The 26,766-nt window shown below is 44.3% G+C and overlaps 7 non-coding genes and 1 pseudogene across 7 annotated transcripts; all 8 read left to right on the forward strand.

Annotated features, from left to right (window-relative positions):
- The first annotated feature begins 262 nt into the window (after positions 1–262).
- Positions 263–453, forward strand: LOC138655089 (U2 spliceosomal RNA). Its single transcript, XR_011316670.1, has one exon. It is a non-coding gene; the product is annotated as a U2 spliceosomal RNA (small nuclear RNA).
- A 1,196-nt stretch (positions 454–1,649) lies between these two features.
- On the forward strand, positions 1,650–1,840 carry LOC138655090 (U2 spliceosomal RNA). Its single transcript, XR_011316671.1, has one exon. It is a non-coding gene; the product is annotated as a U2 spliceosomal RNA (small nuclear RNA).
- Positions 1,841–3,036: 1,196 nt separating this feature from the next.
- LOC138655091 (U2 spliceosomal RNA) lies at positions 3,037–3,227 on the forward strand. The gene has a single exon (XR_011316672.1). It is a non-coding gene; the product is annotated as a U2 spliceosomal RNA (small nuclear RNA).
- A 6,659-nt stretch (positions 3,228–9,886) lies between these two features.
- LOC138655118 (U2 spliceosomal RNA) lies at positions 9,887–10,076 on the forward strand. The gene has a single exon (XR_011316697.1). It is a non-coding gene; the product is annotated as a U2 spliceosomal RNA (small nuclear RNA).
- A 1,192-nt stretch (positions 10,077–11,268) lies between these two features.
- On the forward strand, positions 11,269–11,459 carry LOC138655092 (U2 spliceosomal RNA). Its single transcript, XR_011316673.1, has one exon. It is a non-coding gene; the product is annotated as a U2 spliceosomal RNA (small nuclear RNA).
- Positions 11,460–12,655: 1,196 nt separating this feature from the next.
- Positions 12,656–12,846, forward strand: LOC138655093 (U2 spliceosomal RNA). Its single transcript, XR_011316674.1, has one exon. It is a non-coding gene; the product is annotated as a U2 spliceosomal RNA (small nuclear RNA).
- Positions 12,847–14,042: 1,196 nt separating this feature from the next.
- Positions 14,043–14,233, forward strand: LOC138655094 (U2 spliceosomal RNA). The gene has a single exon (XR_011316675.1). It is a non-coding gene; the product is annotated as a U2 spliceosomal RNA (small nuclear RNA).
- A 6,366-nt stretch (positions 14,234–20,599) lies between these two features.
- Positions 20,600–20,819, forward strand: LOC138655122 (U2 spliceosomal RNA; annotated as a pseudogene).
- Positions 20,820–26,766: the final 5,947 nt, after the last annotated feature.

A 26,766-nucleotide genomic window follows, 5' to 3' on the forward strand; every position in this document is an offset into this window, starting at 1 on the left:
TATGCAGATCAGGCGGAGTTATGCAGATTAGGCGGAGTTAGGCAGATTTTTTAAAAACGCGTTGGGCCCAACTTGAACACACCCCCACACACCCCCACACACCCCCCACACGCCCCCACACACACCAGAACTGCCATTTGAGAAGGCATCCAGAGTTTAGAAAAAAAATGTCTTCCCCTGGGCAATCATCTTTTGGGCTCTCTCCACAGTGAGTCCTGGTTGTGGGCCATGGGGCGTCTGGAGTGGCAAACCATTTCAGGCTATCGCTTCTCGGCCTTTTGGCTAAGATCAAGTGTAGTATCTGTTCTTATCAGTTTAATATCTGATACGTCCCCTATTTGGGGACCATATATTAAATGGATTTTTAGAACAGGGAGCTGGAAATGGAGCTTGCTCTGTCCACTCCACGCATTGACCCGTTATTGCAGTATCTCCGGGAACAGTGCACCCCTTCTCTGATCCGGTTTCCAAAAACAGATTGAATTGAAATCAGCCCAGCAAGTTGTCATTTAACACTTTCTGAGAATTCTTTTCAGGGTCAAAGAAGCACGTTTCAGGTGGCAAATGTAGCAATTTGCTCAGTTTCACTGGACCGTTTGCAACATTTCCTGTGCCTTGCTTTCACCTGTGCATGTTCAGCATTGGATTGCATCCAATATGCAATCAATCAATCAAGCAATCAAGCAATCTTTGCTGGTTGCAACAGGTGTGTTAAGATGTAGGCCCGAATGAGGCCTTTGTAACAGTGTTGCTAATATATTGTGCCATCTACAAAATTAGGCCCCTGCCTGCCTGCCTGCCTGCCTGCCTGCCTGCTGTCTGTCAGCATGAAGTGTTTAAATTGAAGTATCCTACGAGTAGTTCGGCCATACATACTACATTTGTGACCGCATGCACAAATTCCTTTGTAAAACATTGGCTCCCTCTTGTGGACCACTGACTTTTAATTATGTGGTGTATGATATGTATTTCAATAAAGAAGGAAAAATGGTGTCTGTGATGATCTTGAATGTGCTAGTCTTGTCTATTTTGTCTTGTACTGTGTGAGTAGTATTCTAATGCTTTTGACCAACTGGGTGCGCTGCTGCTGCTGCCTGCCTGCCTGCCTGCAGTAGATAGAATCTATGCACGGAACCTTCACCTGCTGCTGCTGTCACAATGGGGCCTTCAGCCATTGACTCCGGAACTCTCACGTGTCACAATGGGCTCTGGACTTATCTAAGGCAGAGAAAAATGGCGCCGTCTTCAGTCTGCTGCTGGAACAGCAGCAGACCACATGGCAGGGGGATTGTCTTTTTTTTTTTTAAAGGGGCAATTTGCAGACTTGCACTAATAGTTGCACTCTGGAGCGCCAAAGGGATGGAGGGTGTGTTCAGATGGGCGGAGTTATGCAGATCAGGCGGAGTTATGCAGATTAGGCGGAGTTAGGCAGATTTTTTAAAAACGCGTTGGGCCCAACTTGAACACACCCCCACACACCCCCACACACCCCCCACACGCCCCCACACACACCAGAACTGCCATTTGAGAAGGCATCCAGAGTTTAGAAAAAAAATGTCTTCCCCTGGGCAATCATCTTTTGGGCTCTCTCCACAGTGAGTCCTGGTTGTGGGCCATGGGGCGTCTGGAGTGGCAAACCATTTCAGGCTATCGCTTCTCGGCCTTTTGGCTAAGATCAAGTGTAGTATCTGTTCTTATCAGTTTAATATCTGATACGTCCCCTATTTGGGGACCATATATTAAATGGATTTTTAGAACAGGGAGCTGGAAATGGAGCTTGCTCTGTCCACTCCACGCATTGACCCGTTATTGCAGTATCTCCGGGAACAGTGCACCCCTTCTCTGATCCGGTTTCCAAAAACAGATTGAATTGAAATCAGCCCAGCAAGTTGTCATTTAACACTTTCTGAGAATTCTTTTCAGGGTCAAAGAAGCACGTTTCAGGTGGCAAATGTAGCAATTTGCTCAGTTTCACTGGACCGTTTGCAACATTTCCTGTGCCTTGCTTTCACCTGTGCATGTTCAGCATTGGATTGCATCCAATATGCAATCAATCAATCAAGCAATCAAGCAATCTTTGCTGGTTGCAACAGGTGTGTTAAGATGTAGGCCCGAATGAGGCCTTTGTAACAGTGTTGCTAATATATTGTGCCATCTACAAAATTAGGCCCCTGCCTGCCTGCCTGCCTGCCTGCCTGCCTGCTGTCTGTCAGCATGAAGTGTTTAAATTGAAGTATCCTACGAGTAGTTCGGCCATACATACTACATTTGTGACCGCATGCACAAATTCCTTTGTAAAACATTGGCTCCCTCTTGTGGACCACTGACTTTTAATTATGTGGTGTATGATATGTATTTCAATAAAGAAGGAAAAATGGTGTCTGTGATGATCTTGAATGTGCTAGTCTTGTCTATTTTGTCTTGTACTGTGTGAGTAGTATTCTAATGCTTTTGACCAACTGGGTGCGCTGCTGCTGCTGCCTGCCTGCCTGCCTGCAGTAGATAGAATCTATGCACGGAACCTTCACCTGCTGCTGCTGTCACAATGGGGCCTTCAGCCATTGACTCCGGAACTCTCACGTGTCACAATGGGCTCTGGACTTATCTAAGGCAGAGAAAAATGGCGCCGTCTTCAGTCTGCTGCTGGAACAGCAGCAGACCACATGGCAGGGGGATTGTCTTTTTTTTTTTTAAAGGGGCAATTTGCAGACTTGCACTAATAGTTGCACTCTGGAGCGCCAAAGGGATGGAGGGTGTGTTCAGATGGGCGGAGTTATGCAGATCAGGCGGAGTTATGCAGATTAGGCGGAGTTAGGCAGATTTTTTAAAAACGCGTTGGGCCCAACTTGAACACACCCCCACACACCCCCACACACCCCCCACACGCCCCCACACACACCAGAACTGCCATTTGAGAAGGCATCCAGAGTTTAGAAAAAAAATGTCTTCCCCTGGGCAATCATCTTTTGGGCTCTCTCCACAGTGAGTCCTGGTTGTGGGCCATGGGGCGTCTGGAGTGGCAAACCATTTCAGGCTATCGCTTCTCGGCCTTTTGGCTAAGATCAAGTGTAGTATCTGTTCTTATCAGTTTAATATCTGATACGTCCCCTATTTGGGGACCATATATTAAATGGATTTTTAGAACAGGGAGCTGGAAATGGAGCTTGCTCTGTCCACTCCACGCATTGACCCGTTATTGCAGTATCTCCGGGAACAGTGCACCCCTTCTCTGATCCGGTTTCCAAAAACAGATTGAATTGAAATCAGCCCAGCAAGTTGTCATTTAACACTTTCTGAGAATTCTTTTCAGGGTCAAAGAAGCACGTTTCAGGTGGCAAATGTAGCAATTTGCTCAGTTTCACTGGACCGTTTGCAACATTTCCTGTGCCTTGCTTTCACCTGTGCATGTTCAGCATTGGATTGCATCCAATATGCAATCAATCAATCAAGCAATCAAGCAATCTTTGCTGGTTGCAACAGGTGTGTTAAGATGTAGGCCCGAATGAGGCCTTTGTAACAGTGTTGCTAATATATTGTGCCATCTACAAAATTAGGCCCCTGCCTGCCTGCCTGCCTGCCTGCCTGCCTGCTGTCTGTCAGCATGAAGTGTTTAAATTGAAGTATCCTACGAGTAGTTCGGCCATACATACTACATTTGTGACCGCATGCACAAATTCCTTTGTAAAACATTGGCTCCCTCTTGTGGACCACTGACTTTTAATTATGTGGTGTATGATATGTATTTCAATAAAGAAGGAAAAATGGTGTCTGTGATGATCTTGAATGTGCTAGTCTTGTCTATTTTGTCTTGTACTGTGTGAGTAGTATTCTAATGCTTTTGACCAACTGGGTGCGCTGCTGCTGCTGCCTGCCTGCCTGCCTGCAGTAGATAGAATCTATGCACGGAACCTTCACCTGCTGCTGCTGTCACAATGGGGCCTTCAGCCATTGACTCCGGAACTCTCACGTGTCACAATGGGCTCTGGACTTATCTAAGGCAGAGAAAAATGGCGCCGTCTTCAGTCTGCTGCTGGAACAGCAGCAGACCACATGGCAGGGGGATTGTCTTTTTTTTTTTTAAAGGGGCAATTTGCAGACTTGCACTAATAGTTGCACTCTGGAGCGCCAAAGGGATGGAGGGTGTGTTCAGATGGGCGGAGTTATGCAGATCAGGCGGAGTTATGCAGATTAGGCGGAGTTAGGCAGATTTTTTAAAAACGCGTTGGGCCCAACTTGAACACACCCCCACACACCCCCACACACCCCCCACACGCCCCCACACACACCAGAACTGCCATTTGAGAAGGCATCCAGAGTTTAGAAAAAAAATGTCTTCCCCTGGGCAATCATCTTTTGGGCTCTCTCCACAGTGAGTCCTGGTTGTGGGCCATGGGGCGTCTGGAGTGGCAAACCATTTCAGGCTATCGCTTCTCGGCCTTTTGGCTAAGATCAAGTGCAGTGGCTTAATTGTTGCTGTACTTGGTCTGGTCTAAGGTGTCTGGGGTACCCGGTTCGTCGGCCTTGGGGGATCGTCCTCACTTAACGGTGGGGACTTCACCCCCTTGCTGCTATAGGCGTCCGGCTTAGCCCCCAGACAACGAGGAGTGATCGCGTCTTGTTTTCAGGGCGACCTGAATAATAAGGGCGTTCCTTTTGCTGAGCGTTAAATCGCTTAGTGGGCAGAGTACGTTCTTGGGGTACCCCCTTCTCGGTCTTGGGACGGGTCTTGCCTTTGGTGGGATTCTGCCCCTTGTTACTATAGGGAAGGGGCTTAGTCCCTGAGGGCCGAAAATGCCATTCTCTTTTGGATTTGCGGTGGGGGAGACTCCTCTGCGACAATCCATTAGAATCGAGGTGGATGAATGCCAGCGTCATGAAAAGAACCTGCACTATATTGTGAATGAGGTTCTTTTCGGGTTCTTCCTCCTAGAGAGAAATAAAATCCTGTGTCTGTACGACCAGGAGTTCCGTGGCCGATATACCATCTCGTTTACGGCCAAATCATGCTGTGATAACATCCATGCAGCATTGTTGGTTGCGGACAAGGACAGTAACATTCTGAATGGACTAAGGTTCGACTTTCTGTATGGCGAAGAAGAAGTACCATTGGTGCTCTTCATGTACAGTCCATTTGTCTCCGAGGGCGATATCGAAACCTTTTTGAGGCGTTACTGCAAGTCAGTGCGCTTCTCACATGAGATCCTCAACTCCCAACGCTTCTGGAATGGGAAGAGGAAATATCTTGTGAAATTCCATACGGAACGTGGTAACATTGGGGGCTTATGCCATCCGCCTGCCAATTTCGCAATTGGTAGTGTCAGGGGCTTCCTACGCTACCCAGGAATGCCCTTGCGCTGCCGAAATTGCCAAGAATATGGGCATACTCGAGAAAGTTGCGCAAACGCTCATGTAGTCCTCTGTAATAAATGCGGTAAGAGTGGGCACACCTCCGCCATGTGTGACTCTGATATCGTATGCAATCTCTGTGGGAAGGCCGGTCACGCCTTCAGAAATTGTCCGAGCAAAAGGACAAGAGCTGATGGTCCGTCTAAGTCAGGCCAACTGACTATCAAAAATGTCACCGAAGGGAGTATGGCGATACCTGCCCCTGGACCTGGGTTGGCGCACGCTGACGGGCCCGGACCAGGCCCTTCTGTAGTCCCGCCGGAAAATTTGCCGGTGGATTCTCGGAGGGATGGTCGTAGGGGCTCCTTAAATCCTCCTGGGGATTCCCTAAATATAGAATTGATCGATGTAGTGGCTCTAGATGTCACAGTCGCCCAGAGTCAAAAGGAGATAAGGCCCTCGTTCAGCATGAATGCACCCCCGGCATTGTGCGGAGCCGAGGAGTCCTTTAGTACCCCGATGGAAAAGGAAAATCCCAGTTTCACCCTACCGTTATCGGGAAGCTCGGGTAAAGGCAAGCAGGGTACAAATCCTAAACGATCAGTCAGTGTGGAAAACCGGAGGGGAACCTCTAGGGCGCGAAATAAAAAAGATCCTGATAAGACCTCATCGGGTCGTAAGCCATGTACCAGGAGTCGCAGTAACTCCTTGACCAGATCGAGAGCAGAGGATGACCAGAGGGATGACATCATAGACCAGACCTCCATGACGACAGCAGACCAGACCTCCATGATGACAGCAGGTGTAAATGAACCAGAGGATATGGACTCCACACAGCATCTGAAAAGACAGAGAGATGAGGTGAAACAGCCTAAGGTTCAGAGGAAATTTGGATGTCGAAGTACTGGGGAGGAGCCAAGAGAGGATGTCGCCTTTCTTCCTGCCTCAGATCCAAGTAACATTCAACAAATCCTGACCCCTGGAGAGATGGAGGAGAGGCCGGAAATCGGTTTTTTTCCTACACTAAGCTCTGATTCCTCTTAAATGTCTGCTCCTATAAAGATTGCCTCACTAAATGTGAGGTCCCTAAAGAGCCCTATACGCAGGGCTGCTTTATTCTCTTATTTAGAGACACTTGACTTTGATCTATTTTTCTTACAAGAATGTGGCATACAGTGCAGTCTAAATTACAAGGACATAAAAGAAGATTGGACACTGGGCACTTCTGTGTGGTCTGGTGCCAATGACTGCCGAGCTGCCGGAATTGGACTCCTCTGCCGTGGACATTCTATCATCATTCAGTCCGTGACTGAGATTATGCCGGGTAGAGCTATCTTAGTCCATCTTAATTTCAAAGGACTTCCTTTGCGTATATTGAATGTATATGCCCCTCCTGGAAAGCAAGAGAGAGCTGAATTATTTGATATCTTGCCTTTATTTTGTGTTGGGTCAACCCCCCTGTTGGTTGGAGGAGACTTCAATTGCACGCGGGAGGGGGAATGTCGACAGGGTGGTGATGTGAACCGTAAGGACCGTACCACCTATCTATTAAAAAGTCTGATTGATGATTTTAAGTTGCAAGATTGTTGGAAGGTGCTCATGCCGGCGGACCCGGGGGTTACATGGTCCAATGGTAGAGTTTCTTCTAGGATTGATTTTATATTTGCTTCAATTGGTTTTAAGGCCCATAAATGCTCTCTTTTATCTAATTTATTTTCAGATCATAAGGTTTTATCTGTGGAGCTGGAGCTGGAGGGGGAACAAAAAATCTCAAAGGGATCATGGAGATTAAATACAACTCTCCTAGAAGACCCTGAGATTCAGGAAAGGTTTGTACACGTGTACCAACACTGGCAATCCAAAAGAGACCCCAGAGCCTCTATGCTAGGGTGGTGGGAGAGGATAAAACCTAAAATTAAATTTTTCTTTATTAAGGAAGGAAAAAATAAAGCTAAACAGAAAAAGCAGTGGTTCTATGTTTTAAATATGAGATTACAGGTACTTTTTAAACTAAAAGATGTTGGAGTTGATGTAGATGATGATATTGCAAATTTGAAGTCTGAAATAAAAAGTACCCTGGATGAGAAAGGAAAACAAATAATTTTTAACTCCCATGTACAGCATCTGGAGGAAGGAGAAAAATGTTCCCGTTTCTTCTTCAAAAAGGTAATGGGGAGGAGGGACGCAATTTTAAATCTGGAGGGTGAAACTAATACTGTGAGAATGTTAGATAAAGCTTTTTATTTTTATCAACATCTTTTTAATACCAAAGTGATAGATCCTTCCTTTTTAGATTATGCTATTAATTCCCTTGATTTTAAGTTGGATTTTTTAGACCAAAGTATTTTATCCAGTGATCTCACCAGGGAGGAACTTTTACGGGGCTTCAAAAGCTTCTCCAATGGGAAAGCTCCCGGTGAGGATGGTTTACCAATTGAGTTTTATCTGATTTTTTGGGGGATTTTAAAGGAGGATTTGTTTTTATTGTTCAAAGAAGCTTTTAATACCAAGGAATTACCCCCTTCTTGGAGGAGAGGTTTGGTGTCTCTAATATACAAAAAAGGAGACAGGAGCCAACTTAAAAATTGGCGGCCTATTACACTTTTAAATATTGATTATAAAATTTTAGCCAAACTCATTGCACTCCGTTTAAAACCTTTTATTTCAAAATTAATTCACCCTAACCAAGTGTGTGGAGTCCCCGGTAGAACGATAGCTGAGCCACTTAATATAATTAGAGATACTATATGGTATTTTAAAGAGAGAGGTCAAGGTCTTGCCATTTTATCTTTGGACTTCGAAAAAGCCTTTGACAGGGTATCACACGATTTCCTTTTTATGGTTCTTAAAAAAATGGCGTTTCCAGAGAAAATTTTAACCCGCATCATGCTTTTATACAATTCCTGTTTTAGTCAAATCTCTATAAATGGGTTTTTAACAAAGGGAGTTCCTCTGCTGTCTGGGGTAAAACAGGGGTGTCCTCTGTCTCCACTACTCTTTATCTGTGCGATGGAACCACTGCTAACTTTATTAAGAAAAGATAAAGTAATTAAAGGGGTACCTATTCCTGGAGGAAGGGGTATGCAGGTTAAAGTCCTAAGTTACATGGATGATGTCACCATATTATGCCCAGATTCCACATCCCTCAGAAGGGTATTGAGAAATACTCAATTCTTCTGTGAAGCCTCTGGTTTTAAACTAAATGTAGACAAAAGTGATTGTTTTAATGTGGGTAGATGGGACTCTTCTTTGACCCCTGGGATAGTGATTCAAACGAATCAGATAAAAATTTTAGGTATTGTTTTTAACCATGCCAATGAAGGTACCCCTAATTGGGACTCTGCTATAGACAAATTAGAAAAAAAGATCTCTCTCTGGAAATTAAGGAACCTCAGTATGGAAGGGAAAATTTTAATTATCAAGGCTGTTTTAATTCCCATTATGTTGTATGTTGCAATGGTTTTTCCCCCTTCCAATCTACAGATTAAAAAAGTAACTAGAATTGTTTTTATGTTTTTATGGGGTTCCAAAATGGAAAAATTAAAAAGAGTTTTGATGTATAAAGACAAAATTAATGGGGGTAAAGATGTTCCCAATTTTTTTACTTTCTTTTATATAAAATATTTCTGTTTCTGTTTTAAAGTTTTTAAATCTGATGGCATTTTTAGTTATTTTTTAAAATATGCAGCAGGAATGATTTTTAAAAGATGGTTCCGTTTACCTTTGGATTCTCCTGTGCTCCTATGTCCTCCTAAACAGTATGTGATACTTGAGAAAACGGTCAGGCAGTTAGGTCTCCAGGAGTTGGAACCTGACATATTGGGAGATCAGAGGAAAGTATCAATGGCTTGTAGGCATTCGGAGGATACAATTCCTGTCTCCAATTTTTCACAGGCAAGGTCCAAGACGGTGTGGCGAAATGTGTACGGGAAATTCCTAGCAAATGTGCACAAGGACCTTGCCTGGGCAATTGTCCACCAGTGCCTCCCTACTCGTGAGTTCCAACATAGGCGAGGGCTGGTGGCAAGGGCCAAATGTCCAAGAGTAACATGCTGCGAGAACGAGTCTGTACTGCATCTCATGTGGAACTGTCCATTTGCACAGGAGGTATGGAGAAAGGTAGGGCCACTATTAAAATGGGCATGTGGCCTGAGAGATTTTAACCATATTTATGTCTTGTACGGTCTTTTTAAGTGCCCAAATCTTAAACAATTCAGAGTGGCCTGGATAATTATTAATTGTTTTAAAAATGCCATGTGGAAAGTCAGAAATATTTTACTTTTTAAACGTGATTTTATTGATTCAGCTAATTGTATAAAAATTGCTCTAAGTGAAATGTATATCTATTATCTTAGAGATAAAAAACTGTATGGTGCAAAAGAAGCTGCTTCAATGTGGTGTATACAATTATGGAACACAATTGTTTGATTGTTTTTATATTTGTGTTTTTATATTTGTGTTTTGTTTTGTTTTTTTGCTGTATTTTAGGTGTATTATCCATTATAATGTTTCAAATGTTCCTTTTTATTTTTGTAATGTGTTATTTTTCTGAACAATAAAATTATGTTGAAACCTTATCTGTTCTTATCAGTTTAATATCTGATACGTCCCCTATTTGGGGACCATATATTAAATGGATTTTTAGAACAGGGAGCTGGAAATGGAGCTTGCTCTGTCCACTCCACGCATTGACCCGTTATTGCAGTATCTCCGGGAACAGTGCACCCCTTCTCTGATCCGGTTTCCAAAAACAGATTGAATTGAAATCAGCCCAGCAAGTTGTCATTTAACACTTTCTGAGAATTCTTTTCAGGGTCAAAGAAGCACGTTTCAGGTGGCAAATGTAGCAATTTGCTCAGTTTCACTGGACCGTTTGCAACATTTCCTGTGCCTTGCTTTCACCTGTGCATGTTCAGCATTGGATTGCATCCAATATGCAATCAATCAATCAAGCAATCAAGCAATCTTTGCTGGTTGCAACAGGTGTGTTAAGATGTAGGCCCGAATGAGGCCTTTGTAACAGTGTTGCTAATATATTGTGCCATCTACAAAATTAGGCCCCTGCCTGCCTGCCTGCCTGCCTGCCTGCTGTCTGTCAGCATGAAGTGTTTAAATTGAAGTATCCTACGAGTAGTTCGGCCATACATACTACATTTGTGACCGCATGCACAAATTCCTTTGTAAAACATTGGCTCCCTCTTGTGGACCACTGACTTTTAATTATGTGGTGTATGATATGTATTTCAATAAAGAAGGAAAAATGGTGTCTGTGATGATCTTGAATGTGCTAGTCTTGTCTATTTTGTCTTGTACTGTGTGAGTAGTATTCTAATGCTTTTGACCAACTGGGTGCGCTGCTGCTGCTGCCTGCCTGCCTGCCTGCAGTAGATAGAATCTATGCACGGAACCTTCACCTGCTGCTGCTGTCACAATGGGGCCTTCAGCCATTGACTCCGGAACTCTCACGTGTCACAATGGGCTCTGGACTTATCTAAGGCAGAGAAAAATGGCGCCGTCTTCAGTCTGCTGCTGGAACAGCAGCAGACCACATGGCAGGGGGATTGTCTTTTTTTTTTTTAAAGGGGCAATTTGCAGACTTGCACTAATAGTTGCACTCTGGAGCGCCAAAGGGATGGAGGGTGTGTTCAGATGGGCGGAGTTATGCAGATCAGGCGGAGTTATGCAGATTAGGCGGAGTTAGGCAGATTTTTTAAAAACGCGTTGGGCCCAACTTGAACACACCCCCACACACCCCCACACACCCCCCACACGCCCCCACACACACCAGAACTGCCATTTGAGAAGGCATCCAGAGTTTAGAAAAAAAATGTCTTCCCCTGGGCAATCATCTTTTGGGCTCTCTCCACAGTGAGTCCTGGTTGTGGGCCATGGGGCGTCTGGAGTGGCAAACCATTTCAGGCTATCGCTTCTCGGCCTTTTGGCTAAGATCAAGTGTAGTATCTGTTCTTATCAGTTTAATATCTGATACGTCCCCTATTTGGGGACCATATATTAAATGGATTTTTAGAACAGGGAGCTGGAAATGGAGCTTGCTCTGTCCACTCCACGCATTGACCCGTTATTGCAGTATCTCCGGGAACAGTGCACCCCTTCTCTGATCCGGTTTCCAAAAACAGATTGAATTGAAATCAGCCCAGCAAGTTGTCATTTAACACTTTCTGAGAATTCTTTTCAGGGTCAAAGAAGCACGTTTCAGGTGGCAAATGTAGCAATTTGCTCAGTTTCACTGGACCGTTTGCAACATTTCCTGTGCCTTGCTTTCACCTGTGCATGTTCAGCATTGGATTGCATCCAATATGCAATCAATCAATCAAGCAATCAAGCAATCTTTGCTGGTTGCAACAGGTGTGTTAAGATGTAGGCCCGAATGAGGCCTTTGTAACAGTGTTGCTAATATATTGTGCCATCTACAAAATTAGGCCCCTGCCTGCCTGCCTGCCTGCCTGCCTGCCTGCTGTCTGTCAGCATGAAGTGTTTAAATTGAAGTATCCTACGAGTAGTTCGGCCATACATACTACATTTGTGACCGCATGCACAAATTCCTTTGTAAAACATTGGCTCCCTCTTGTGGACCACTGACTTTTAATTATGTGGTGTATGATATGTATTTCAATAAAGAAGGAAAAATGGTGTCTGTGATGATCTTGAATGTGCTAGTCTTGTCTATTTTGTCTTGTACTGTGTGAGTAGTATTCTAATGCTTTTGACCAACTGGGTGCGCTGCTGCTGCTGCCTGCCTGCCTGCCTGCAGTAGATAGAATCTATGCACGGAACCTTCACCTGCTGCTGCTGTCACAATGGGGCCTTCAGCCATTGACTCCGGAACTCTCACGTGTCACAATGGGCTCTGGACTTATCTAAGGCAGAGAAAAATGGCGCCGTCTTCAGTCTGCTGCTGGAACAGCAGCAGACCACATGGCAGGGGGATTGTCTTTTTTTTTTTTAAAGGGGCAATTTGCAGACTTGCACTAATAGTTGCACTCTGGAGCGCCAAAGGGATGGAGGGTGTGTTCAGATGGGCGGAGTTATGCAGATCAGGCGGAGTTATGCAGATTAGGCGGAGTTAGGCAGATTTTTTAAAAACGCGTTGGGCCCAACTTGAACACACCCCCACACACCCCCACACACCCCCCACACGCCCCCACACACACCAGAACTGCCATTTGAGAAGGCATCCAGAGTTTAGAAAAAAAATGTCTTCCCCTGGGCAATCATCTTTTGGGCTCTCTCCACAGTGAGTCCTGGTTGTGGGCCATGGGGCGTCTGGAGTGGCAAACCATTTCAGGCTATCGCTTCTCGGCCTTTTGGCTAAGATCAAGTGTAGTATCTGTTCTTATCAGTTTAATATCTGATACGTCCCCTATTTGGGGACCATATATTAAATGGATTTTTAGAACAGGGAGCTGGAAATGGAGCTTGCTCTGTCCACTCCACGCATTGACCCGTTATTGCAGTATCTCCGGGAACAGTGCACCCCTTCTCTGATCCGGTTTCCAAAAACAGATTGAATTGAAATCAGCCCAGCAAGTTGTCATTTAACACTTTCTGAGAATTCTTTTCAGGGTCAAAGAAGCACGTTTCAGGTGGCAAATGTAGCAATTTGCTCAGTTTCACTGGACCGTTTGCAACATTTCCTGTGCCTTGCTTTCACCTGTGCATGTTCAGCATTGGATTGCATCCAATATGCAATCAATCAATCAAGCAATCAAGCAATCTTTGCTGGTTGCAACAGGTGTGTTAAGATGTAGGCCCGAATGAGGCCTTTGTAACAGTGTTGCTAATATATTGTGCCATCTACAAAATTAGGCCCCTGCCTGCCTGCCTGCCTGCCTGCCTGCCTGCTGTCTGTCAGCATGAAGTGTTTAAATTGAAGTATCCTACGAGTAGTTCGGCCATACATACTACATTTGTGACCGCATGCACAAATTCCTTTGTAAAACATTGGCTCCCTCTTGTGGACCACTGACTTTTAATTATGTGGTGTATGATATGTATTTCAATAAAGAAGGAAAAATGGTGTCTGTGATGATCTTGAATGTGCTAGTCTTGTCTATTTTGTCTTGTACTGTGTGAGTAGTATTCTAATGCTTTTGACCAACTGGGTGCGCTGCTGCTGCTGCCTGCCTGCCTGCCTGCAGTAGATAGAATCTATGCACGGAACCTTCACCTGCTGCTGCTGTCACAATGGGGCCTTCAGCCATTGACTCCGGAACTCTCACGTGTCACAATGGGCTCTGGACTTATCTAAGGCAGAGAAAAATGGCGCCGTCTTCAGTCTGCTGCTGGAACAGCAGCAGACCACATGGCAGGGGGATTGTCTTTTTTTTTTTTAAAGGGGCAATTTGCAGACTTGCACTAATAGTTGCACTCTGGAGCGCCAAAGGGATGGAGGGTGTGTTCAGATGGGCGGAGTTATGCAGATCAGGCGGAGTTATGCAGATTAGGCGGAGTTAGGCAGATTTTTTAAAAACGCGTTGGGCCCAACTTGAACACACCCCCACACACCCCCACACACCCCCCACACGCCCCCACACACACCAGAACTGCCATTTGAGAAGGCATCCAGAGTTTAGAAAAAAAATGTCTTCCCCTGGGCAATCATCTTTTGGGCTCTCTCCACAGTGAGTCCTGGTTGTGGGCCATGGGGCGTCTGGAGTGGCAAACCATTTCAGGCTATCGCTTCTCGGCCTTTTGGCTAAGATCAAGTGTAGTATCTGTTCTTATCAGTTTAATATCTGATACGTCCCCTATTTGGGGACCATATATTAAATGGATTTTTAGAACAGGGAGCTGGAAATGGAGCTTGCTCTGTCCACTCCACGCATTGACCCGTTATTGCAGTATCTCCGGGAACAGTGCACCCCTTCTCTGATCCGGTTTCCAAAAACAGATTGAATTGAAATCAGCCCAGCAAGTTGTCATTTAACACTTTCTGAGAATTCTTTTCAGGGTCAAAGAAGCACGTTTCAGGTGGCAAATGTAGCAATTTGCTCAGTTTCACTGGACCGTTTGCAACATTTCCTGTGCCTTGCTTTCACCTGTGCATGTTCAGCATTGGATTGCATCCAATATGCAATCAATCAATCAAGCAATCAAGCAATCTTTGCTGGTTGCAACAGGTGTGTTAAGATGTAGGCCCGAATGAGGCCTTTGTAACAGTGTTGCTAATATATTGTGCCATCTACAAAATTAGGCCCCTGCCTGCCTGCCTGCCTGCCTGCCTGCCTGCTGTCTGTCAGCATGAAGTGTTTAAATTGAAGTATCCTACGAGTAGTTCGGCCATACATACTACATTTGTGACCGCATGCACAAATTCCTTTGTAAAACATTGGCTCCCTCTTGTGGACCACTGACTTTTAATTATGTGGTGTATGATATGTATTTCAATAAAGAAGGAAAAATGGTGTCTGTGATGATCTTGAATGTGCTAGTCTTGTCTATTTTGTCTTGTACTGTGTGAGTAGTATTCTAATGCTTTTGACCAACTGGGTGCGCTGCTGCTGCTGCCTGCCTGCCTGCCTGCAGTAGATAGAATCTATGCACGGAACCTTCACCTGCTGCTGCTGTCACAATGGGGCCTTCAGCCATTGACTCCGGAACTCTCACGTGTCACAATGGGCTCTGGACTTATCTAAGGCAGAGAAAAATGGCGCCGTCTTCAGTCTGCTGCTGGAACAGCAGCAGACCACATGGCAGGGGGATTGTCTTTTTTTTTTTTAAAGGGGCAATTTGCAGACTTGCACTAATAGTTGCACTCTGGAGCGCCAAAGGGATGGAGGGTGTGTTCAGATGGGCGGAGTTATGCAGATCAGGCGGAGTTATGCAGATTAGGCGGAGTTAGGCAGATTTTTTAAAAACGCGTTGGGCCCAACTTGAACACACCCCCACACACCCCCACACACCCCCCACACGCCCCCACACACACCAGAACTGCCATTTGAGAAGGCATCCAGAGTTTAGAAAAAAAATGTCTTCCCCTGGGCAATCATCTTTTGGGCTCTCTCCACAGTGAGTCCTGGTTGTGGGCCATGGGGCGTCTGGAGTGGCAAACCATTTCAGGCTATCGCTTCTCGGCCTTTTGGCTAAGATCAGGGTTTATTGCCCTGGTCTTGGCTGAGAGGTGCTTGGGGTACCCGGCTCCTTGGCCTGGGGGGATCGTCTCACCTCTGGTGGGACTTCACCCCCCTGCTGCTATTGGGGAGTCGGCTTAGTCCTCTTGCATCCGGTTGCGATCCCCCGGCTATAGGCCGTTTCCCTGTGACTTCCCTTGTGGGAGTACTTCTTCTATTTCCTGTGGTAGGATATACCGACAGTTCTGCATCATGAATTTCGTGAAGAACACCATCCGGTTGACCGTGGACCCGAGCAATGGAACCAAGAACAACGTCGTTTTCATGATCCGGGATCTTATTGAGGAAAAGGCTGGAGCAAAGCGTGAGGAGATCTTCAGCTGTAACGAGTTTCCTCGACAAGGTAACTACGATGTGACTTTTGTGGACCAAAATGTTTGCCTGAATGTGTTCGAGTGGCTTCGAGGCAATGCTGAGGATCCTCTTCTGGAAGGAGTTGGCTGGATACCGTTGTTTGGTCTGCAGGAAAAAGAGGTGACTGTAACTGTGTATAACCCCTTCACAGATCCTGCTTTGTTGCAGAGTTTTCTCTCACAGTATTGTGACTATGTGAAAGTAGGAGAACGGCAGGTGAACATTTTAGGAATCTTTAACTGTAAATATGTTTATCGTGTGAAATTGAAGAGGGACCCTGACTGTGTGGGTGGTTTCAGGCACCCCCCTGCAAATTTCTCTGTGGCAGGTCACAGAGGTTTTTTGACCTACCCAGGACAGCCTCGTTTTTGTAGGAGATGCTTTTGTTTTGGACATGTACAGGCAGAGTGTACTAAAGGACAGTGCTGTCGAAACTGCAGGAAAGAGGGGCATACCGCTAACCAATGTCCTTTGCCTAAGACCTGTGATGTCTGTGGGAGTAGTACGCATATGTACAAGGACTGTCCCATGAGTGCACCCAGACGGTCCGACAAGGAGCAAATGGAGGAAGAGTTGGCCAGGAGGGAAAGGGCAAAAGTTGTAAAAGAAGTTGCAAGGTTTGAGAGGGAGGAGGAAGAGAGAAGGAGGCGGAGTGCGAGTAGAGCCATGCCCCCTCCAGATTCAGAGAGTGTGAGTCTGAGGCCATGTTCTAGGGCAGAGAAAGAGGAGAAAAAGGAGGAAAAGAAGAAGAAAAAGAAGGAAAAAGAGTGGAGGAGGGAAGAGAAGGAGTTTTGGAGGGCAGCTGCAGAGGTGGAGGCGCATCTTCCTGAAATGGAAGTGCAGGGGCAGTTGCCTGAAATAATGACCTTTAGTGAGGCAATGGACGCCGCGGAGAGCGATGCGCAAATTTCGGAGGTGGATAGCCCTGAGCATTTGTCTAATCCTGAACATATTGAGGAGTTTGAGTCAGATGACGATAGAGCTGCAAAAAAGAGCCGGCGGGAGGATGATGGAGATGATGAGGAGGTGGAGAGTAGTACTCCTCAGAGAAAGATTGGCCCTGCAAGAAGGAGGACTGAGGGTGGTGAGATCAGTGGGTCAGACACTTGTTGTTCAATTCAGATGGTGGAGGAGGATAGTGGTGATGCTGGATAGTGTTACCATATACTGCACTAAATGTGTTGTTTTTTTTCTCTTGTGAGCTTTGGCTTAGGCCAAAGGCTTTTATTTTCTGTGTAGTTAGTTGAAGTGTGGATTTTGTAAATATGGGGTTTACCATAATTTCACAAAATGTTAGAGTGTTTAAAAGTAAAGTTAGGAGAGCTGCAATTTTTGAGTTTTTAGCTATGCAAAATGCATCTATTTTTTGTTTACAAGAGTGTGGGGTAGTGGATGGTGTGAAAGGGGATGAATGGTCTTATGGTGCGTCTGTGTGGTCAGGGAGTGCATGTAATAAGAATGATGGGGTGGGAATATTGGTTAAAGGGAGAGAGGTGGTTTTGAATGATTATCTGGTGATTGAGGTAGGGAGGTGTATTTTGGCTAATTTTGAGTATAGGAATGTAAAGTTTTGTGTTATTAATATTTATGCGCCGGTTGATAAGAATGAGCGTAAAGCTTTATTTGAAAAAGTTAAGCTTTTTGTTCCAGGGAGGATGCCTGTAGTGGTTGTGGGGGATATGAATTGTGATGTGGGGAAAGTGAATGTGGATGTGTCAGGGAAGGCTTTGTTGGAGTTAGTGAGTGATTTTGATCTGGGTGATATGCAGCGTGTGTGTAGTGTGAGTCCTGTGTTGAATACTTTTTTTTCTGAGAGTGGAAGGGTGCAATCTAGGTTGGATTATTGCTTTATTTCAAAAAATATAACTGCTGTTGATTATAAGCAAGAAAATGTTTTGTTTTCTGATCATGTGTGTATGAAGTGTGAGGTGGATATAAAGGTTGGTGGAGTGTTTGGGAAAGGGTTGTGGAAGTTAAATGTGAAGTTGTTAGAGAGTGAAGATGTGAGAAAGGAGTATGCAAGACGGTATGAAGGGTGGTGTAAGCGTAAAAATGGTTTTGGGAATGTTTGTGTTTGGTGGGATTGGGTGAAGAGACAAACAAAAATATTCTTTAAAAGTTTAGGGTATAAGTGTGCAGCTATTAAAAGAGAGAATTTTGTTAAATTGAATGCACGTTTGAGTGTATTGTATAAGTTGAGGGAAGGAGGAATGGAAGTGGAAGAAGAGATATTACAGGTGAAAAAGGAAATTAATGACTTTTTGTTAGAGAAAGGGAGGAGTATAGTTTTTAGAGCAAAAATTGACAAAATGGAACATGATGAGAAATGTTCACGTTTTTTCTTTAAAAAGGTGTTTGGGAAGAAACAGAGTATGAGTGTGCTGAATGGGGAGGATGGAAGAGAAGTGAGTGGTGAGGATATGTGTGAAGAGGTGGCTAAGTTCTATGAGGAGTTGTATGCAGTGAAGTGGAGGGATGAGGGTTTGGAGAGTGATGTGTTAAATATGTTAGAAAGTAAGTTGTCTGAGACGGAAAGGGAGAGTGTGATGTGTGAGGTGACTAGTGATGAGGTGTGGAAGGTGATGAATAGTATGGCGCTAAATAAGACGCCAGGGGAGGATGGTCTCCCAGTAGAGTTTTATCGAGTGATGTGGGATGTGATTGGTAATGACTTTGTGGAGGTGTGTAAGTATATGTGGTTAAATATGGAGGTGGCTGAGAGTATGCGTGCGGGAATGGTTGTGTTGATACCTAAAAAGGGGGATTTGAAGAGTTTGAGGAATTGGAGGCCGATAACGTTATTAAACTGTGATTATAAAATCTATGCAAAATTAATGGCGAATAGGATGCGTGATGTGATAGAGAGTGTGATTGGGGATGAACAGTGTTGTGCGGTACCTGGGAGGCGTATACATGATTGTGTGTGTATGCTAAGAGATTGTCTGTGGGACTGTATGGGGCGAAAGAAGAGTGCGTTTTTGTTGAGTTTAGATTTTGAGAAGGCGTATGATAGATTATCGCATGGGTTTTTGTTTAGTGTGTTGCTAAGAATGGGTTTTCCAGCTGATTTTGTTGGGAGAGTGAGGAGTTTATATAAGGATATTTACAGTTGTGTTTTGATGAATGGTTATGTGGGAAGGAGAGTGAATGTCTTTTCAGGGGTTCGTCAAGGGTGTCCTTTGTCACCTGTGGCCTTTATTTGTGCAATTGAGCCTTTGTTGTGTATGCTGAGGAAAGATAAGGTGGTTAGGGGCGTGCAAGTGCCAGGAGGAGGGGGTAGAGAGTGGAAAGTTAGTGGTTATATGGATGATGTGTGTGTATTGTGCGATTCAGAATGTTCGGTGAGGCGGGTGAAGTTATTAGTGTCCTTTTTTTGTGGTGCGTCTGCATTTAAGGTTAATTGGGAAAAGAGTGAGTGTAAGGTATTTGGAAATGGTGTTTTAAGTAGGGATGTTGGAGTGAATGTGGTTAATGGGCCTATTAAAATATTGGGTGTGAAGTTTTCAGAGAAGTTGGATGGGAAGGAAAGTTGGAATGATGCGAAAGAGAAGGTTGAGCGGAAGCTGTGTTTTTGGAGGTTGAGAAACCTTACGTTTTTTGGAAAGATCTTAGTTATAAAGAGTGTGGTGTTGCCGATTTTTTTGTATGTAGCAGTAGTGTTTCCACCAGGGTATATGTGTGTGAGGAGTTTGAATAGGATTCTGTTTGTGTTTTTATGGAATTCAAAGATGGAGAGGGCTAGGAGAGAAATTTTGGTGAAGAGATTGGAGAAAGGTGGGTTGGGTTTTCCAAATTTGGAAGTTTTTTTTGGTGTGAATATTGTTGTGTATGTGCTGAAAGTGATAAGGGCGGATGGGAAATTTTCATCTATGTGTAGGTATTTATTTGGAGCGTATCTGTTTAAGTTAAAATGGAGAGAAAGGGATTTGAGGTGTCCGGTTGCTTTTGAGGTTCCTGTATGGTATGTGTGGGTTTATAAGTTTTTGGTGAAGTATGAGTTGTGTGATGTGGATGTAAGACTAGTGGAAAAGAAGAAGGCTGTGTATAGAATGATTGAGTGTAGGGAGATAGAGTGTGATATCAATATGGTTAGAGGAGCTGATGTACAAAAGGTGTGGAAGAAAGTACGGATGGATGGTATGACAAACAGACAGAGTGAGATTGTGTGGCAGTCATTGCATGGAGTGTTACCAGTAAGAGAGTTTCAGAGAAATAGGGGTTTAGTGAGGAGTGAGAGGTGTCCGAGAGAAGGTTGTGGTGGGTGTGAAAGTGTAATACATGTGTTCTGGAATTGTCAGTACGCTAGAGATGTGATTGGAAGAATGGGTCCTTTGTGCAAAGAACTGTGTGGTGTGAATTTTTTATCCTTTGAGTTGTTCATGTTTGGTTTAGGGTTGTGTGATGGAGTGAAGGAGAGAGTGTTGTGGTTAATGCTTGCATGTATAAAGGAAGTGTTATGGGATGTGAGAAATGTGCATGTGTTCAAGAGGAAGAATATTGAGGTTAGAAATACCGTGAAGGTGATTTTGGGGAAGATATATGTTTGTTTTTTGTGGGATAAGAAAAGGAAGGGGGAGGTGGATGCGGAAGGAATTTGGAAGGTTAAAAAGTGGAGATATTTTGTTAATACTTCTTGATTTGTTCTTTTGTTATGTAAATATGTATTTTGAAAAAAGAAAGATTTTTCCGATGATGATGGGAACGGCTTTTTGTGTTTCAATTTTGACACAGCTGTTTGGGTATGTTTCTTCGGTTTTGGATTTCTAGACCGTGAAATTCCCCATCTGAGGGAGAAAAAAAAAAAAAAAAAAAAAATCTGTTCTTATCAGTTTAATATCTGATACGTCCCCTATTTGGGGACCATATATTAAATGGATTTTTAGAACAGGGAGCTGGAAATGGAGCTTGCTCTGTCCACTCCACGCATTGACCCGTTATTGCAGTATCTCCGGGAACAGTGCACCCCTTCTCTGATCCGGTTTCCAAAAACAGATTGAATTGAAATCAGCCCAGCAAGTTGTCATTTAACACTTTCTGAGAATTCTTTTCAGGGTCAAAGAAGCACGTTTCAGGTGGCAAATGTAGCAATTTGCTCAGTTTCACTGGACCGTTTGCAACATTTCCTGTGCCTTGCTTTCACCTGTGCATGTTCAGCATTGGATTGCATCCAATATGCAATCAATCAATCAAGCAATCAAGCAATCTTTGCTGGTTGCAACAGGTGTGTTAAGATGTAGGCCCGAATGAGGCCTTTGTAACAGTGTTGCTAATATATTGTGCCATCTACAAAATTAGGCCCCTGCCTGCCTGCCTGCCTGCCTGCCTGCCTGCTGTCTGTCAGCATGAAGTGTTTAAATTGAAGTATCCTACGAGTAGTTCGGCCATACATACTACATTTGTGACCGCATGCACAAATTCCTTTGTAAAACATTGGCTCCCTCTTGTGGACCACTGACTTTTAATTATGTGGTGTATGATATGTATTTCAATAAAGAAGGAAAAATGGTGTCTGTGATGATCTTGAATGTGCTAGTCTTGTCTATTTTGTCTTGTACTGTGTGAGTAGTATTCTAATGCTTTTGACCAACTGGGTGCGCTGCTGCTGCTGCCTGCCTGCCTGCCTGCAGTAGATAGAATCTATGCACGGAACCTTCACCTGCTGCTGCTGTCACAATGGGGCCTTCAGCCATTGACTCCGGAACTCTCACGTGTCACAATGGGCTCTGGACTTATCTAAGGCAGAGAAAAATGGCGCCGTCTTCAGTCTGCTGCTGGAACAGCAGCAGACCACATGGCAGGGGGATTGTCTTTTTTTTTTTTAAAGGGGCAATTTGCAGACTTGCACTAATAGTTGCACTCTGGAGCGCCAAAGGGATGGAGGGTGTGTTCAGATGGGCGGAGTTATGCAGATCAGGCGGAGTTATGCAGATTAGGCGGAGTTAGGCAGATTTTTTAAAAACGCGTTGGGCCCAACTTGAACACACCCCCACACACCCCCACACACCCCCCACACGCCCCCACACACACCAGAACTGCCATTTGAGAAGGCATCCAGAGTTTAGAAAAAAAATGTCTTCCCCTGGGCAATCATCTTTTGGGCTCTCTCCACAGTGAGTCCTGGTTGTGGGCCATGGGGCGTCTGGAGTGGCAAACCATTTCAGGCTATCGCTTCTCGGCCTTTTGGCTAAGATCAGGGTTTATTGCCCTGGTCTTGGCTGAGAGGTGCTTGGGGTACCCGGCTCCTTGGCCTGGGGGGATCGTCTCACCTCTGGTGGGACTTCACCCCCCTGCTGCTATTGGGGAGTCGGCTTAGTCCTCTTGCATCCGGTTGCGATCCCCCGGCTATAGGCCGTTTCCCTGTGACTTCCCTTGTGGGAGTACTTCTTCTATTTCCTGTGGTAGGATATACCGACAGTTCTGCATCATGAATTTCGTGAAGAACACCATCCGGTTGACCGTGGACCCGAGCAATGGAACCAAGAACAACGTCGTTTTCATGATCCGGGATCTTATTGAGGAAAAGGCTGGAGCAAAGCGTGAGGAGATCTTCAGCTGTAACGAGTTTCCTCGACAAGGTAACTACGATGTGACTTTTGTGGACCAAAATGTTTGCCTGAATGTGTTCGAGTGGCTTCGAGGCAATGCTGAGGATCCTCTTCTGGAAGGAGTTGGCTGGATACCGTTGTTTGGTCTGCAGGAAAAAGAGGTGACTGTAACTGTGTATAACCCCTTCACAGATCCTGCTTTGTTGCAGAGTTTTCTCTCACAGTATTGTGACTATGTGAAAGTAGGAGAACGGCAGGTGAACATTTTAGGAATCTTTAACTGTAAATATGTTTATCGTGTGAAATTGAAGAGGGACCCTGACTGTGTGGGTGGTTTCAGGCACCCCCCTGCAAATTTCTCTGTGGCAGGTCACAGAGGTTTTTTGACCTACCCAGGACAGCCTCGTTTTTGTAGGAGATGCTTTTGTTTTGGACATGTACAGGCAGAGTGTACTAAAGGACAGTGCTGTCGAAACTGCAGGAAAGAGGGGCATACCGCTAACCAATGTCCTTTGCCTAAGACCTGTGATGTCTGTGGGAGTAGTACGCATATGTACAAGGACTGTCCCATGAGTGCACCCAGACGGTCCGACAAGGAGCAAATGGAGGAAGAGTTGGCCAGGAGGGAAAGGGCAAAAGTTGTAAAAGAAGTTGCAAGGTTTGAGAGGGAGGAGGAAGAGAGAAGGAGGCGGAGTGCGAGTAGAGCCATGCCCCCTCCAGATTCAGAGAGTGTGAGTCTGAGGCCATGTTCTAGGGCAGAGAAAGAGGAGAAAAAGGAGGAAAAGAAGAAGAAAAAGAAGGAAAAAGAGTGGAGGAGGGAAGAGAAGGAGTTTTGGAGGGCAGCTGCAGAGGTGGAGGCGCATCTTCCTGAAATGGAAGTGCAGGGGCAGTTGCCTGAAATAATGACCTTTAGTGAGGCAATGGACGCCGCGGAGAGCGATGCGCAAATTTCGGAGGTGGATAGCCCTGAGCATTTGTCTAATCCTGAACATATTGAGGAGTTTGAGTCAGATGACGATAGAGCTGCAAAAAAGAGCCGGCGGGAGGATGATGGAGATGATGAGGAGGTGGAGAGTAGTACTCCTCAGAGAAAGATTGGCCCTGCAAGAAGGAGGACTGAGGGTGGTGAGATCAGTGGGTCAGACACTTGTTGTTCAATTCAGATGGTGGAGGAGGATAGTGGTGATGCTGGATAGTGTTACCATATACTGCACTAAATGTGTTGTTTTTTTTCTCTTGTGAGCTTTGGCTTAGGCCAAAGGCTTTTATTTTCTGTGTAGTTAGTTGAAGTGTGGATTTTGTAAATATGGGGTTTACCATAATTTCACAAAATGTTAGAGTGTTTAAAAGTAAAGTTAGGAGAGCTGCAATTTTTGAGTTTTTAGCTATGCAAAATGCATCTATTTTTTGTTTACAAGAGTGTGGGGTAGTGGATGGTGTGAAAGGGGATGAATGGTCTTATGGTGCGTCTGTGTGGTCAGGGAGTGCATGTAATAAGAATGATGGGGTGGGAATATTGGTTAAAGGGAGAGAGGTGGTTTTGAATGATTATCTGGTGATTGAGGTAGGGAGGTGTATTTTGGCTAATTTTGAGTATAGGAATGTAAAGTTTTGTGTTATTAATATTTATGCGCCGGTTGATAAGAATGAGCGTAAAGCTTTATTTGAAAAAGTTAAGCTTTTTGTTCCAGGGAGGATGCCTGTAGTGGTTGTGGGGGATATGAATTGTGATGTGGGGAAAGTGAATGTGGATGTGTCAGGGAAGGCTTTGTTGGAGTTAGTGAGTGATTTTGATCTGGGTGATATGCAGCGTGTGTGTAGTGTGAGTCCTGTGTTGAATACTTTTTTTTCTGAGAGTGGAAGGGTGCAATCTAGGTTGGATTATTGCTTTATTTCAAAAAATATAACTGCTGTTGATTATAAGCAAGAAAATGTTTTGTTTTCTGATCATGTGTGTATGAAGTGTGAGGTGGATATAAAGGTTGGTGGAGTGTTTGGGAAAGGGTTGTGGAAGTTAAATGTGAAGTTGTTAGAGAGTGAAGATGTGAGAAAGGAGTATGCAAGACGGTATGAAGGGTGGTGTAAGCGTAAAAATGGTTTTGGGAATGTTTGTGTTTGGTGGGATTGGGTGAAGAGACAAACAAAAATATTCTTTAAAAGTTTAGGGTATAAGTGTGCAGCTATTAAAAGAGAGAATTTTGTTAAATTGAATGCACGTTTGAGTGTATTGTATAAGTTGAGGGAAGGAGGAATGGAAGTGGAAGAAGAGATATTACAGGTGAAAAAGGAAATTAATGACTTTTTGTTAGAGAAAGGGAGGAGTATAGTTTTTAGAGCAAAAATTGACAAAATGGAACATGATGAGAAATGTTCACGTTTTTTCTTTAAAAAGGTGTTTGGGAAGAAACAGAGTATGAGTGTGCTGAATGGGGAGGATGGAAGAGAAGTGAGTGGTGAGGATATGTGTGAAGAGGTGGCTAAGTTCTATGAGGAGTTGTATGCAGTGAAGTGGAGGGATGAGGGTTTGGAGAGTGATGTGTTAAATATGTTAGAAAGTAAGTTGTCTGAGACGGAAAGGGAGAGTGTGATGTGTGAGGTGACTAGTGATGAGGTGTGGAAGGTGATGAATAGTATGGCGCTAAATAAGACGCCAGGGGAGGATGGTCTCCCAGTAGAGTTTTATCGAGTGATGTGGGATGTGATTGGTAATGACTTTGTGGAGGTGTGTAAGTATATGTGGTTAAATATGGAGGTGGCTGAGAGTATGCGTGCGGGAATGGTTGTGTTGATACCTAAAAAGGGGGATTTGAAGAGTTTGAGGAATTGGAGGCCGATAACGTTATTAAACTGTGATTATAAAATCTATGCAAAATTAATGGCGAATAGGATGCGTGATGTGATAGAGAGTGTGATTGGGGATGAACAGTGTTGTGCGGTACCTGGGAGGCGTATACATGATTGTGTGTGTATGCTAAGAGATTGTCTATGGGACTGTATGGGGCGAAAGAAGAGTGCGTTTTTGTTGAGTTTAGATTTTGAGAAGGCGTATGATAGATTATCGCATGGGTTTTTGTTTAGTGTGTTGCTAAGAATGGGTTTTCCAGCTGATTTTGTTGGGAGAGTGAGGAGTTTATATAAGGATATTTACAGTTGTGTTTTGATGAATGGTTATGTGGGAAGGAGAGTGAATGTCTTTTCAGGGGTTCGTCAAGGGTGTCCTTTGTCACCTGTGGCCTTTATTTGTGCAATTGAGCCTTTGTTGTGTATGCTGAGGAAAGATAAGGTGGTTAGGGGCGTGCAAGTGCCAGGAGGAGGGGGTAGAGAGTGGAAAGTTAGTGGTTATATGGATGATGTGTGTGTATTGTGCGATTCAGAATGTTCGGTGAGGCGGGTGAAGTTATTATTGTCCTTTTTTTGTGGTGCGTCTGCATTTAAGGTTAATTGGGAAAAGAGTGAGTGTAAGGTATTTGGAAATGGTGTTTTAAGTAGGGATGTTGGAGTGAATGTGGTTAATGGGCCTATTAAAATATTGGGTGTGAAGTTTTCAGAGAAGTTGGATGGGAAGGAAAGTTGGAATGATGCGAAAGAGAAGGTTGAGCGGAAGCTGTGTTTTTGGAGGTTGAGAAACCTTACGTTTTTTGGAAAGATCTTAGTTATAAAGAGTGTGGTGTTGCCGATTTTTTTGTATGTAGCAGTAGTGTTTCCACCAGGGTATATGTGTGTGAGGAGTTTGAATAGGATTCTGTTTGTGTTTTTATGGAATTCAAAGATGGAGAGGGCTAGGAGAGAAATTTTGGTGAAGAGATTGGAGAAAGGTGGGTTGGGTTTTCCAAATTTGGAAGTTTTTTTTGGTGTGAATATTGTTGTGTATGTGCTGAAAGTGATAAGGGCGGATGGGAAATTTTCATCTATGTGTAGGTATTTATTTGGAGCGTATCTGTTTAAGTTAAAATGGAGAGAAAGGGATTTGAGGTGTCCGGTTGCTTTTGAGGTTCCTGTATGGTATGTGTGGGTTTATAAGTTTTTGGTGAAGTATGAGTTGTGTGATGTGGATGTAAGACTAGTGGAAAGGAAGAAGGCTGTGTATAGAATGATTGAGTGTAGAGAGATAGAGTGTGATATCAATATGGTTAGAGGAGCTGATGTACAAAAGGTGTGGAAGAAAGTACGGATGGATGGTATGACAAACAGACAGAGTGAGATTGTGTGGCAGTCATTGCATGGAGTGTTACCAGTAAGAGAGTTTCAGAGAAATAGGGGTTTAGTGAGGAGTGAGAGGTGTCCGAGAGAAGGTTGTGGTGGGTGTGAAAGTGTAATACATGTGTTCTGGAATTGTCAGTACGCTAGAGATGTGATTGGAAGAATGGGTC

The sequence above is a fragment of the Ranitomeya imitator genome, unplaced genomic scaffold (genome assembly GCF_032444005.1).
Source record: "Ranitomeya imitator isolate aRanImi1 unplaced genomic scaffold, aRanImi1.pri SCAFFOLD_1207, whole genome shotgun sequence".
NCBI classification, from domain to species: Eukaryota; Metazoa; Chordata; class Amphibia; order Anura; family Dendrobatidae; genus Ranitomeya; species Ranitomeya imitator.